General features: G+C 38.4%; 1 pseudogene; it reads right to left on the bottom strand.

Annotated features, from left to right (window-relative positions):
• Nucleotides 1–10,393: 10,393 nt before the first annotated feature.
• LOC109557047 (ATP synthase subunit e, mitochondrial pseudogene) lies at nucleotides 10,394–10,604 on the bottom strand (annotated as a pseudogene).
• Nucleotides 10,605–11,036: the final 432 nt, after the last annotated feature.

Below are 11,036 nucleotides of genomic sequence, written 5' to 3'. Positions count from 1 at the left end.
AGGAGGTTGAATTGTGAAAACAATGGCCAATCTTGGTTAACAATTTAGGAGGAATTGCCAACTCATTCTTTTTCTGTATTGCAGTTTTACCCTGCAAACAAATCTATTTAAAAGCCAAGTTATGCAGACACAAGCTTAAATGCTGTCTCTGTAAATGTACACATTAAACATAGACACTCTTCATGGTCAAGAAACATAAAAGATTGAAGTCTAGATGGGCCAGCTTCTTGAATCTTATTCTCTAGGGCCACCACACCCCAGACAGTCTGTCTTTCTTGTCGTCACTGAGATCTTTGCCATTTGAGGCTGATTCATCCCAGCCTTCAAGGGCCAGGGCATTTCTTAGTGTGCACTGAACTCAGGCCAATCTATTGTTTCACACTATTATTGTTTAAAAGACAACGTGTACTAGAAATGTGAAACAGGAAATGTCTATCTGACCTTATTACCGGAGAAGAAATTTTCCAGAGTCCATACACTGATGTAATTATTTTCACATTTTTAAAAACTGTTTAGTGGTCAATTCTTTGGAAGAATTGTCTTTGCTATCGTGGTCACAGCATAAAGCTTATTGTTGTTTAGTCACTAAGTCATGTCCGAATCTTTTGCAATCCCATGGACTATAGTTTTCTGACCCAGGGATTGAACCCATGTCTCCTGCATTGCATATGTATTTTTTTTTTTTTAACCACCAAGCCCCCTGGGAAGCCCATAGAGCTTATCACTCTTTTAAAGGAATAGAACACTGTAACTTCCACAATAAGGTTCCATATTATTTTCAAATTAGTTTTTTTTTTCTCAGTTAGTGTGTGTTTGTGAAGCAAATATATTTGAATGTGTTAATTTTTATTTTCTTTGGAGGGTCCTTATACAGAAACTTTTTCTCCATCTTCAAAGTCGATGACATATGCCCCATTCCCTTCTGTTCTAGGACTGTTTTGTATAATTTCCTGTAAACAGCAGTAGGCAACTTCAGTTTATTCTGGCTGGTTGGTTCACTATTCTTGCAGTACTTACAATGGACATTTCTCAGGAAGGCTAATCTCTTTTTTTACTTTGGTCCTATTCTCATCAGCACCAATCCAGTGCTTTGAAATGAACTGAAATGCTGTGCTCTTTGAAGGGATGATGATTAAGCCTTAAACTGGGTCCAGGGATGAGCTGAGGAGGAAAAAGCCCTCATAAATCTGGTATTTTTTTATCCTGAGAAGTGAAAAGCAATAAGCAGTACTCTATAAAGAAAGGAAACGATAATTACAAGCTTTTCCCCTGACCGCTGTACTCTGTCCTTGGTTTAAAGCAAAGCAGAAGCCAACCAATTATTTAGTCCTCTTGTATATTTAAGGGTAGAATTTGATTATTTATATATATGACATCAAGAAATAGAGATCTTGATTCAAGTATGACCATGTCTTTCCTTCTCTTTCATTTATTATAAGTAGTTTCATATTGTTGTTTTATATCAGTTTGTATCCATGATCTTTTTTTCATCCTGTGTGTTATGCATCTGATAAACTCCATTTCGTCCCATCTCTTTCCGTTTTTTCTGCTATAGACAATTTTTCAGAATCCCAGGAATTTTTTTTCTCTAGCTAAAATGCTACCACCTGTAGCATTATTTCTAATGTTGATTTGAACTCCCTTGTCCTAGCATAGGCTGTGAAGGTTGAATTCTTAAGTGTAGCTATAGAAAATGAGTGACTGGTGTTCAGCCAAGCTCAGTCTATGTCTTTGCATGACCAAAAATAATTAGGTGAAAGTGAAAAATTCAATTAGCTATTATTTTGTCTGTCTAGTCCCTCCAAATTTACATGAATATTTTAGGAAATTTTCTTAAGTTAAATTCACTGAGTGTATATATTTCATGTATGTTGATGGCTAACTTTTTATTATGTAGCTATATAGTCAAAAGTTTTCAGTGAAAAACAGTTTCAGTTTTTTAAAAAGCAGCCATTTTGGAAACGAGGTCAGTGGGTGTCTTGTTTTAGAGGGGGAGGGTCAGGAGAACATTGGAGTAAGAGGAAGTCCTATGTCAAAGGGCTCTGTGCACATTTTCCTGAACCACCTCAGCTGAGCACAAATGTCATCTGTTATTTTAACTGATTGTAGTAGCTGCATTTTGCCTTTTCTCACATTACATCGTGAAATCAATAACTTATAAGTATGACAAATCTTTATATCCCACAGTTTCCTCTTCCTTCTCCCCAAGTCCTAACAGGTTCCTTTTCATCCTTTCTCAAGACCTCAAAAGCTACCAGATTATTGTGGAAAAGCTAAACACATTTTGAGAGACTACTTACCATTAGCCAGAGGGGAGGTCCTGAGTCATCCAAATGTTCCCTAGATGGAAAAGAAGCATGAAAAAATGTTCTGCCCACCTCTGTATATGCTGCAGCATCCAGGTAAATCAGGGAAACATATTATGACACCCAGTGAAGAAATGAAAGGGTAAACGAAATGCAATGTATTTCTGTGCCTTCATTTTCAGAGGATACAGGGACTTCATTTTTCTTCTCTTCTTCCAGCTTGTGTATTTCAGTTTTGTACTGAATCGTTCCTTGGATTCATAAAATATTAAAGGACTATATAAAGAAAGACTTAGAAATCAAAGGCAAGTCACGTAACACGGCCTCTGTCAGGTGCGTTCATAAAGCTGGCTCTATCAAAGAACAGTGGTAAATTAATAAGCACTGGTTTCTCACCATGTTCTAATTTTATACTAAATGCAGTGATTGCAAGAACACTGAACAGGAAACATTTAAGGATTTTGTCTGGGCAAATACTGACCTTAAAATTCTGATCTCTGACAATGTCAAGCATATTTTGTGGGAAATTGTGAAGTAAAATTTTGAAAATAAAGGACAACTTAAGTGTTTAAATATTTATGAATTGTCTTAATATTTTTAGAGGAAAAAAATCACGCTGTTTATTTTTCAGAATGGGATATGATTACCATACCAAAATCCACAGAATGTGAAAAAGTAAAGTATCAAGAAAGACTCAGTTGTTTTTATTCCAAAGATATATGTAATAAATATGGATATATTCATAAAATATACATGGAAGGATATATAAGGAACTAGAAACTGGTTGCCTTTGAGGAAAAGAATTGAAGACCTAACAGTCAGGGAGACTTTGTACAATTTACACTATTATATTTTAATTTTTTTCTTGGTACAGGTATAGCTTTTTTAAAAAGAAGAATAAAGCTTTACAAATACAAATATTTTATTGTAAGTCTCTATTTCTATAAAATTAAAAGTAGGTGCCTGATCGGTAGATTTTGTTACCGAAACAAACTTGAATTTGCTTGCCTGTCACAAAGCAAAACCAATTTACTGACAAGTCCTGTTGAAGGAAAACACAGCATTTATTTGCAAGGCGCTAAGCGAGAAGAGGGCTTCCCTAATGGCTCAGATGGCAAAGAATCTGCCTACAATGCAGGAGACCCAAGTTTGATCCCTGGGTCTGGAAGATCCCCTGGAGAAGGAAATGGCAACCCACTCCAGTATTCTTGCCTTGAGAATTCCATGGACAGAGGAGCCTGGTGGGCTACAGTGCATGAGGTTGCAGAGTTGGACATGACTGAACGACTAATACCAACTAACACTAAAGCTAGGAGAACAGGCAGTTCATGTTCAGAAGACATGACATCCCGATGGCTTTCAGGGAAAAGTTTTTAAAGGCAACATTTAGGGTGAGGATGCATGACCTTCTTCTGATTGATTGGTGGTGAGGTACCAGGGTGATGTTTCAGGGATCTTAATCAACTTTCTGGTTCCTGTTAGGCTGGGTTCTACATGCTTGTGGTCAGCATGTGGTCACTATCCTCTACCTGTGTTGGGAGGGTGAGGGTGTCTTAGTTTCTGCAGAACTACTCAAAGATATGCATCAGATTCTTATGTATACTCCTTGAGGAGAAACTAGGATTCTGTTTTATTGCTGAACCATTATTATTACTTTTCTTGCTTAACTGCTTTTCTTTCATTTCTGTCTCACCTCACTTCCCTTGTCAGTAACTGCTTGGGTCTGCTCTTTGGAACTCAAGAAAGGCCTAGAAGACGAAAGCCTTTTTCTACAAACAAGAAACAGGGGACACAGAGGGATTTTTGTATCCTGGAGGGCACTTCTCAGTTTTGATCCCCCCTTGTGGCTCAGCTGGTAAAGAAACTGCCTGCAATTCGGGAGACCTGGGTTTGATCCTTGGGTTGGGAAGATCCCCTGGAGAAGGGAAAGGCTACCCACTCTGGTATTCTGGCCTGGAGAATTCAATGGACAGTATAGTCCATGGGGTCGCAAAGAGTCAAACACTACTGAGCGACTTTCACTTTCACTTTTCTTTGATAACTCCTCATTCCTGAGGGGCACAGGAGTGGGACTAGAAAGAGTATGATGTTTTAGATGGAGAGGTTAATCATAAACTCCGTAGAGTAACTCAGTTTTATGGGGACTCAGTTTCAATTCTACCCTATACCCATAAAGAGATCAAACTAGTCAATCCTACAGTAAATAAACCCCAAATAGTCATTGGAAGGACTGATGCTGAAACTGAAGCTCCAATACTTTTGGCCACCTGATGCGAAGAGTTGACTCAAGATAAAAGGAAAAGGGGATGACAGAAGATGAGATGGTTAAATAGCATCACGAACTCAATGGACATGAATTTGAGCAAACTGTAGGAGATAGGGAAGGACAGGCGAGCTTGGTGTGCTTTATGACTTTGTCGAAACAAGTCAGACAAACTTAGTGACTGAACAACAACGTAATCATGCTATCCCTTGTTTTTTTTTTACCTGGTAACATTTGCTGGTTTGTAACCTCTTCAGAATTCCCCCAAATATTTTCACTAGCTCTTCTGGTTTTCTTGCCTTACTTAATATGTGATTATCATACTAAACTGCAGTGTTTTTTTTCCTCCCTAATACCACACACAAAAAGTACAAAGTCAGCTGATACAAAGCTGTAGTACTTCCTAAGGAAGGTCTATTTGCTACTTTAACCCTTTTCTTTCCTTCATACTGGGCCAAGCTGTAACAGAATTATAAAGCTCAGGCTTTCAGAACAGAGACAATTCTGATACTCTTGTGTTTCTCTTGATAGCCATGCGGCTATCAACATTCTCCATCAACATTCTGTTTGATGTTACCCTCCTCTTATCCCACGGAGCCCAAGCCAGAAGGTTCAGTAGCTGAGTATGAGGATAAATTAAAGCACCACTTGAAACTGAATGGAAAGTGTGGGCAGGAAGTGGGCCTACAGGGTATTAGGAGATTTGTCTGTCACACTTTACCACAAATCCTCCTATGCTACACTGGTGGCTCAGAAGGTAAAGAATCTGTCTTCAATTCTGGAGACCCAGATTCAATCTCTGGATTGGGAAGATCCCCTGGAAAAGGAAATGGCAAACCACTCCAGTATTTTTGCCTGGAGAATTCCATGGACAGAGAAGCCTGGTGGTCTACAGTCCATGTCACAAAGAGCCGGACATGATCGAACAACTAATACTTCACTTCACTTCTCTGCTAAGGTATATCACTGCTTTTCATGCAAAAAGACAACACAACCAGATAAGAAAAACAAACAAACAAATTACTCTCCTAGTATTTGGTGTATTGGACTTATAGACATACCCTGGTACTCCTTTTTTGTTAATTCTCAAAGGGCTCAATTTTTCCCAATGGGAGTTACTTGAAATTAACAACATGTCTTCAAAATTGGTTCATTAAACCATTTTATGTCAAAAAAGGCTTCATATACAGTGACCGGGTGGGAGTTGGCTGACAGCTGAAATGATGAACAACCCTATTCAGTTCTCCCTATTGTGCCTGCTAGAGAATAAGAAACCTTAACCAACAAGGAGAGAGGAACTTCATTTACCTCTGTGCATTCTTCCTTCCAAGCTAGTATTTAACCTCAGGAGGGAATTACTTTTACGGGACTGTTTAATATTTAATTGGCAATGTAACACGGCCTTGTCATATTTAAAGGCAATGCAACACAGTGGTTAAGAATGAAGACTTGGCATGAAACAGACCTAAATTCAAATTCTGGCTCTGCCATCTACCAGACATGCTGTGCTGGGAAAGTTACTTAACCTCTTTAATCATCACTTTGTTCATTTGTAAACTACATTTTGTTGCAAGGAGTTATTCTTTTTTAAATGTATTAAGTGCATACCACAAGCCTATAATATAAAAGGAATTTAGTAAACAGTTATTGTTATAATTCCTAAAAGATTCTTTACACTTAGCAACCACATAGAAATATCAAGGCAAGTACGTAAGAACTGACACCAGGCCATCTCCCACTCCTCTCCTCTGCCCCTCACTCCTGAACCCACTCCTCTCAGGCAAACCAGCATTCCATGGACACTGCACTTGAAACGACCAATGACATTCAGATTGCTAAATGCAGTGGCCAGTTTTCAGTACTCATTTCAGGTAATGAAGATGCATTTGAAATAGTTAATCTTGCATTTCGCTGATAGCTCTCATTTTTCTAATCTCTAAACATTGGACTGCTCCGGAGTTCAGTCCTCTACCTGTGTTGGGAGGGTGACCTTTTCTCTGTCCATAATTGCTACCCTAATAACTTCATCCAATCTTGCAGCTTGCATATCATATATAAGCTACTGATCCCACATTTATATCTCCAGTCCAGGCCTTCTGCCTGAACTCCCAATTTGTAGATATAAGTGACTGTTTGATCTCTACCTGGATGTCTTAAACACTATCTCAAACTCAGCATATTTAAAATGGAATTCCCCAGTCTTTTCACAATCTGTTATTCTTAAAGCCTTCCTCATTTCAATAAATGACAACTCCCTCATTCAGTTGCTCGGCTACAAACTTTGGAATTACTCTTGACTCCTCTCCTCCTTTCTCCCACTCATACCCAAACAGTCAAGAAATCCTCTTGACTTAACCTTCAAAATATCTCCAGAACTAACCACATATCAACACTTTCTCTTCTGTAACTCTGGCCTCTCCCACATTTCACTGTAATCATTGTTGAAAATTTCTGAACCAGTCTTCTTTCTTCCACCACTGCATGTCCAGACTTCTGCTAAGAGCAACCAACGTGATTCAACTATAATGTACTTTACACCCTGTCAATCTTCTGCTCATGGACTTCCCTGGTGGCTCCGACGGTAAAGCATCTGCCTACAATGTGGGAGACCTGGGTTCAATCCCTGGGTTGGGAAGATCTCCTGGAAAAGAAAATGGCAACCCACTCCAGTATTCTTGCCTGGAAAATCCCATGGACAGAGGAGCCTGGTAGGCTACAGCCCATGGGGTCGCAAAGAGTCAGACACGACTGAGCAACTTCACTCACTCAATCTTCTGCTCAGAATGTTCCACTGACTTCTAGCCTCACCTAGAATGAAAGGCAGACAAACCCTATACTATACAACATGTCCTCATTTCCTGTACTCTCTGCCTTGCCCACTGCTCCAGCCACACTGCCCTCCTTGTTTTTCCTTGAATATGCTAGATGTCCTCTCAGATGAGGGTTTCTGCATTTATGTCTCTTCCTAGAATGCTCTTCTGTTGGATATTCACATGTCCAATGTCTCATGTCCTTTAAACCTTTGTTCAAATGTCTTTTCCAGTGTGGTTATTCTAAACAACTTATTTAAATTTACAGTTTCTCTTTGCTTTGTGCCTTGGCTCCCTTCTTGCTTTATTTTTCTTCATAGTACTTCCACCATTAAAATTATTATATATTTTACTTCTCTTGTTTATTTTCTGCCTTTTCCACCTAAATGAAGTCTGTAAAGTGAGGGATTATTTTATGACTTGTTTACTGCTATATCTCCTGTGCAGTATCTGACATTCAATAGGTACTACTAAATAAAACTAAATCACTACTTAATAAGTATTTGTCTTAATGCACAAGGGAATAAATAGCATTTGAGAGAATAAAAGCATACTGTGCAGGGGTCTGAATTCTGGTTTTGACTGGGCGTTCTATGAACTGTCTCCACTGTGGACTCGTAGTTCCACCTCTGAGCTTTATTTTCCTAATCTTTAAAACCTATTTAAAAATAAGATTATTTCAGGGAGTGCAGTCCCCTGTTTGCACAAAAAGGAATTTAATTCCTTCTTATTCCCCACTTCCCCAATATACTCACAATCAAAGCTTTATGTCAATCTTACTTCAGGAAAATTAGATTCCCTATGGGACAGTTTTTTTTCTTTTTAACTGCCACTGAAATAAATTGCCAGTTAGGTAAATACTGTATTTAGAGATGGGAGGCATTAAAGAGACCTTAGCAGAATTAGGATCCCCCATATCTTAGGATGTATGAAAAGGAAAGGGAAAGAGACATTAGATGCCTCTCTTTCTGTCCTTGCCCTCATATTAAAGTTCAAGTTAAGGAACGAGAAATGAAAAGGATTTTGCATTTTTCATGGTTAGTCAGGCTCATGTGGTTTGCATAGTCGTAATACAATTCAAATGACCATTTTTGAAGTTTTAATATTCAGTGCCCTTTGTCCCAGCTAGGCAAAATAACAGCTGATGTTTTGCACTTTGTAAGTACATTGCAGTGTGCAAACCAAGGAATGTCCTAAAGCTTTTAAATATTTTAAAGGTATATTTATTGAACTATTAGATATGTTTTAAGGATTAAAAAAATTTTTTTACATCCATAAGGATGATAAGACAACATAGTAAAATCATATTGGTTCAAATTTCCCTGATTCACTTTTCTAATGACTAACTTTAGGGTTTATCTCCTGTGCTGGTTACTTTTTAATAGATTCCCAATGGATTCTTTTAATTTAGCTAATGTATAACTTGATCAGGTCCTGAATTGGCATTTACTTAAGAAAGGCTGCCTTGAAAAATAGTGCAAATAATTTGTGCCAGTTAAGCTTGGAAAAGCAGAATCTTAAAAATATTAAGCAAAACGAACTTTAGAAGTGACTTGTCACATACAAATATTTCACACATTGAGATATTTTAAAGCCCAGGTTAAAGGGATTCTAGTTCTAGCTCTGCTTTCCTTACATTTCAATCCAAAAGGCATCTTCAGTGTAAGCTCTTGACTGGTCTGTCTCATGTTTTTTCACACATCTCTCCTGAGCTTGGCATTTAGCCTTTTTGCCCCTCCTGTCCTTTATCGTTAAGTTTGCCATCCTCACAAAGCTTCCTTGTATTTGTGTTCCTACACAAGTTTGTATGTCCGTTGATGACCCGTTCCTGCCCTATACAGTATATATTGAGAGAGAGAGAGAGCAATATAGAATCTCCCCACCACCTCCTAGTGGGGCACTCTAAAAGGTTTCCAGGCATGAGAGTGAGATAACCATTTCTGCACGGTGGTGTAATATCTAGCCTGTCTGGGGCCAGAGAGAGCAATGTGAGAAAGTATTAAAAACAGGTATGGTAGCATAGATGTGCAAGAAATAGTTGAGCGTTTAAATGACATACTGCTATTTCACAGATTTGCAATATTTTTTATTCTACCAGTAAGGAAATTGAATAGACCAGGCATTAGTATTTTCATCGTTAACTTTGTAACACAGCAGAAAGAAGTATCTAACAGTTTGTAACGCAACAATAAAGTAAGAAAACCCCAAAGCAGTCTTTCAGAGCTCATCATCAGGTGATCATCTCTTCCTCAACTTCTCTCACATCTCCCTGGAACAATAATACAATAAAATATTTGCATTTCATTGGCATTTATATACCAACCTCTATTTTCTCTCCACTCATCTTCCTGAGCCTGTCAGTCTGTCAGGTGCCATTCCCATACATTGCCATAGTACTCCATTCTTACCTCTCTCCTAGAATGTATGACACCGTTTTCAAGTTTACATTCCCTTATTTACAACTCCAAAATCCAAAAAGCTCTGAAAGCCAAAAGTTTATTTTAAAACTGGTGCCAAAACATATTAACAGCAAAATCTGACGTGAACAGACATGAGGCTATTGTAATGTTGTTCTATTAGGGAAATGTTGCTGTATTTGTTTATTGGGAGGCTGTCCCAGGCTCCAGCAGAAGCCATTTCTGGTTATATGTAAGTATTGTCTTACCTTCCTAAAAAATCCACAAATAGTGTTGTTTCTGAGACACTTGTGGCCCAAATTCTTTGGATAAAGACACACAGAGCTGCATGTTGCCTGATTGCTAGTCTGTGTCCTCTACTAGAGGCTGAGGTCTCTGGCATCAGCTCTGATTCCTTACACCTGCCTGGCATGTTAGTGGGTCTCAACAAATGTTGAACGAATGATTAAGCAAATATTCACTATCGATTTAGCATATTTAAATGTATCAACTTTCTCTGTTATATTTTATTTATCTATTTACATATTCATTCATCCACTCTCATTCACAGAGGACAGAAAGCTTTATTCATTCACACTGCTCCAGAGAAAGGCAGGATCACTTTAATATGCAGTCCTCTTGGGTTTCTGCCAATTCTCTCTGAATGCGTTTCAGCTCACCCTGCTTCTCTTTCTCCTCAGCTGCTACCCTCTCCTCTCCTGCCCAGTGTTTCAGGTAATTGTAGACTTGGCTTCATAGGTCAAGCCCAGGAACAGAGCAGAGTAGTGGCCGAGCTTGATGAGGGAGAGACATGCGTTGGCAGCACCATCTTGTCTGTGCTCAGTTCTTATTTTTTTAAAGTTACTATTTCGAGAAAGAAGAGTGAGAACTACTAACAGTCCTTTTTGAAAATTTCTTTTTCTAACTGAAAACAAATATTTGGCCAGATTCAAAAATCTGCAACAGAACCAAGAATAATATCATGTTTCCGAGTTTTTAGATTTGTGTTTTATTACCTAGATAAGACTAATGTTACGAATACCAGTGACGCAAAGGTCAAAGGAAACAACTTTCTTTAAAATGTTATGGCAATCTTACTAGTTAGAAAGTTGAAAAAAACGATCATACTGTCGGCAAGGATATAGTGAAATAGACATTCTCAAACAATGCTAGCAAGAGCATGGGTTGTTAGAGCCTGTCTAGAAAGCACTTTACAATAAAAATCAAGAAGGTTAAGTTTACATCAGGGCTTCCCTGGTGG

This window comes from Bos indicus, chromosome 3, assembly GCF_029378745.1.
Source record: "Bos indicus isolate NIAB-ARS_2022 breed Sahiwal x Tharparkar chromosome 3, NIAB-ARS_B.indTharparkar_mat_pri_1.0, whole genome shotgun sequence".
NCBI lineage: Eukaryota > Metazoa > Chordata > Mammalia > Artiodactyla > Bovidae > Bos > Bos indicus.
This window is presented reverse-complemented; position numbering and strand designations above follow the sequence as displayed.